This window comes from Zingiber officinale, chromosome 10B (genome assembly GCF_018446385.1).
Source record: "Zingiber officinale cultivar Zhangliang chromosome 10B, Zo_v1.1, whole genome shotgun sequence".
Taxonomy (NCBI): domain Eukaryota; kingdom Viridiplantae; phylum Streptophyta; class Magnoliopsida; order Zingiberales; family Zingiberaceae; genus Zingiber; species Zingiber officinale.
The window spans coordinates 81,483,208-81,487,117 of NC_056005.1; the positions used below are offsets into that span (position 1 = coordinate 81,483,208).

At 33.7% G+C, this 3,910-nt stretch overlaps 1 non-coding gene across 1 annotated transcript; it reads right to left on the reverse strand.

Moving 5' to 3' along the window:
* Positions 1-232: 232 nt before the first annotated feature.
* Positions 233-339, reverse strand: LOC122030714. The gene has a single exon (XR_006125567.1). It is a non-coding gene; the product is annotated as a small nucleolar RNA R71 (small nucleolar RNA).
* Between the last annotated feature and the right edge of the window lie 3,571 nt (positions 340-3,910).

A 3,910-nucleotide genomic window follows, 5' to 3' on the forward strand; every position in this document is an offset into this window, starting at 1 on the left:
GGAGGAGCACCCAAGAAGGACCCATATCCCCATCTCTATGATTTTATTTATTATTGCAGTACCATGATCTTAAATGGTGTTTCTAGAGATGCAATAAGGCTATGAGGATTCCCTTTCTTCCTATAGGATAAAGGTAAGATTTGGTGGCATTCTCTTCTATCAGAAAGCATAACAACATGGGAAGAGCTAGAGGGATGTTTCCTGAATGAGTGTTTTCCACCTAGCAATAGCCGAACTAAGGAAGAAAATTATGAGTTTTACATAGATGGATGGGGAATCATTGTACACCACATGAGAGAGATTTCAAGGACTGTTGTATAAGTGCCCTCATCACAGCTTGGAAGAATGACTGATAATCCACGTATTCTACACGGGGTATCTTTCTCAAATAAGACTCATTTGGATTCGACTACTAGCGGTTCTTTGATGAACAAAGGCCTAGAAAAAGCATATGAATTTATTGATGATGTGACACAGAACCTTCATGATACATCAGATAACAGTTGGATGCCATCTTCCAAAGGAATCCTAGCAGCACAAACCATGAATGCCAATTTGAACGCTGAACAAGAATCTTTGCAACCACTCGGGAATGTTGAAGAACAGATAGAAGATGTCATCAAGCTACAAAATGAGAGGTTTAGTCAGTTAGAGGCTAAGATTATACCACAACTACAACTCTCACAACTTCAAGATAATTCGTTTATTATAGCAAATTTGAGTCACAATTTGACAAGTCTTCTCCATGATCAACAAAAGAATAAGATAATCTCAATCTCTCAATCTTAGACTCTAATTGATTGAATCTCTCATTTTGCAGCTTGATGACATCTTCTATCTATTTTTCAGCATTCCCAAGCAGTTGCAAAGATTTTTGTTCAGTGTTCAAATTAACATTCATGGTTTGCACTTCCAGGATTTCTTTGGAAGATGGCATCCAGTTGTTATCTAACACATCATGAAGGTTTTGTGCTACATCATCAATAAAGTTATATGCTTCATCCAAGCTTTTGTTAATCAAAGAACCACTAGCCGCTGAATCCAATAGAGTCTTAATTGATAAAGATATCATCATGTAGAATATGTGGATTATTAGCCATACTTCCAAGCTGTGATGAGGGCACTATAGGAGTTATGAAGATGAAAAAGTGTCTTTTCCCCTTCACCTTCCTCCTTTAGGAGTGACCCTTCATCTTCCTCCTTTATGAGTGACATTATTATCGCTTGACTTTATATAAAAAGCATCTAAGGAATTGAAAGGTAGAAGTGGTGAGCAAGAATTCAGTGAAGAAGAGCATACCTCTATGGGATTTGATTTGTGAATCTTGAAGAGATTTTTGATTCGTGCGTGATTATTTTTCCGACGGCAAGTTATTTTTCGATATCTTCTCCAATCTTCTTCTCCAAGTATCACTGTGATTTTTTCCATTTTATACTAATCTTTTTCTTATGAAGCAACAATGGTATTAGAGCTTAGATTAGCATAGATTGTAAAAGCATGATGAATACCTTTGTTTGATGCCGAAATAATTGCCAAAGAAGTATTGCTCTATGAAGTTTTGCCATCACCAGGACTATCGAGGACACTGGGACTACTCAAGATGGCTTGCGATCAGCATCTGTGGCAAGCAAACGGCGGTGTCTACGTTGGACAAGGGCTGGTGACCACGTTGGAAGGCCGATGATCGACCAACCACCATGTTCACCGCGGGACATAGGGGATTATAGAAAAAAATGACAAAGAACAGTATTTTAAGTTTTTTTTAAATTTTATTAAATCAAAAAGGAAAATAAATAAATCATTTAAATCAAAAAGGAAAATAAATAAATCATTTAAATCAAAAAGGAAAATAAATAAATCATTTAAATCAAAAAGGAAAATAAATAAATCATTTCTCTCAAAACACTTATTAAAAAAAACTTTTTCTTCATTGAGAAGTTTTAATCGATTAATCAATTTGTTTAATTGATTCATTCAATTGAATTGATTGAATGAAAATCAGATCAATTATATAGAAGATGAAGTTCTATGAAATCGTTTCATTAGGTTGGTCAAAGAAAATTCTAATCTGGTTCAAACTATTGGTTGGTTTAACCGGATCAATTAGGATGGTTTAATTAAATGAGCTTAGATTAAATAAAAATAACTGAATATCCCAATTAAATTATTTCTAATGCTAACAAGGGACTAAGCTAATACTTAGGGTCTAATTTCTCAAACGTCCGATCCAATGTGTCAGTCAACTAGAACTTCTCAAATAAAGAAAATTTATTTTTCTTATTGCTTAAGTATCATGCTATGTGTGAATTGAATTTAACCAATTTTGTTACTAGTTTGTAGTTTTGTACTGGCATTATTATTATTTTCAATTTCATATGCACACTGACCCGCCATGAAAGGTGATGGAACGAGTTGTGGGAGGAGATTCAGAAGATTGAGTATGACCCAGTTTATGAAGTCAAAGGACACATTGGATGACTCAATCGACTGTTCTAGAAGCTCGATCATGAAGAGTTTCCTATCCTCGATAATTACAGGATTTGTGCTTTGATTCATTCACTACCGGGGAATCCAAAGGTGGTAGCACACTATATATAGGAGCGCTTTGAAGAGCGTAACTCATATGCAGAATTTTGTGTGGAACTATTTCACCATGAGTTCCTAGAATAGAATCCTGAAGAATTTGAGAAGGATCCTGAAGAGAATCCAGAAGAGTTTGAGGAGGATCTCGAAGAGTGGAGGATCCAGTGGAGGATTCTAATATGGACCAATTAGAGAATCTTGAAATCGATTTGTCTGAGATTGCCCTAGCTAAACTAAGAAAGATAGAACTTGTGTTGATTACTACTGTGCTAGTATTTTTCCTAGTAGGAGTAGTAATGTCCTATCAAATACAACCAATACTGTTTGTCCTAGTGGGAGTAGTGTTAGCTTATCTAGCAAAGTAGAGTTTAGTTGTTATTGCTGTCACTATGTATGGATAGTATTAAGCTTATATTAATAAAATCATATAAAATAAACTATTATTATGTACAAACAGTGCTATGAAAAGTTATGTTATGTATTAACGAACTTGGAAAAAAATGTTATGTGTTAATAGTCTTAATAGAATGATTAGCTCATTATATGATACATTCATTGTATGATTAGTCCATTAAATGATTAGTTCATTTGATGAGATGCATGTAATATAACTGATCAATATTGATTAGATTGAAACATACAAATGATGAGTGGAAACATAGTTACCACTTGATTTTGTAAACCAATTTTGATTTACATTAAGTCAATAATTAATTACATGCATATGAATTACACTGAAATAATAAATAATGTCTTTATTTATTTATAGATTATAACAAATAAGAACATCATAGAAGAACTCAATAAGGGAGAGAAATTATATGGGGATAACTATAAAACCTAGAACCTCAAGATACAATACGTTCTTGAGAATAAGAAGTTCTAGATGTAAGACACACCAAATAAATAATAAGTGTTATTGGAGATTTTTCTATTGGATTTTTCAAAAAATTTTAAATTTTTTTAGGATTTAAACAGATTCCGTATGATATGTTTTAAGAGGAAGGATATTTTATTTTAGCCTATTTGGAATATCCCTTAAGTGGGAGTTGATTAAGGAGTTAACCTACAGTTTAATTAATAAAACCCTAGGAATATAAGTTATGCCCTAAACCATAATCGCCAAAGCTTTCTTCTTCTCCCCTCTCGGTTCTGCTGTATGTTACGCAACCACAAGTGCACAGTTTCATTGTCAGTAATAAAAAGATATCGAATCCACAGGGACTGTTGATTAAGCACTAGTTAACTTCGCATGGTGAATTATTTAGACAAACGTAAGATTGGTTGGAAAAGAGAGTAAGAGAAAGAGAAGAGAGAAGAGATGGT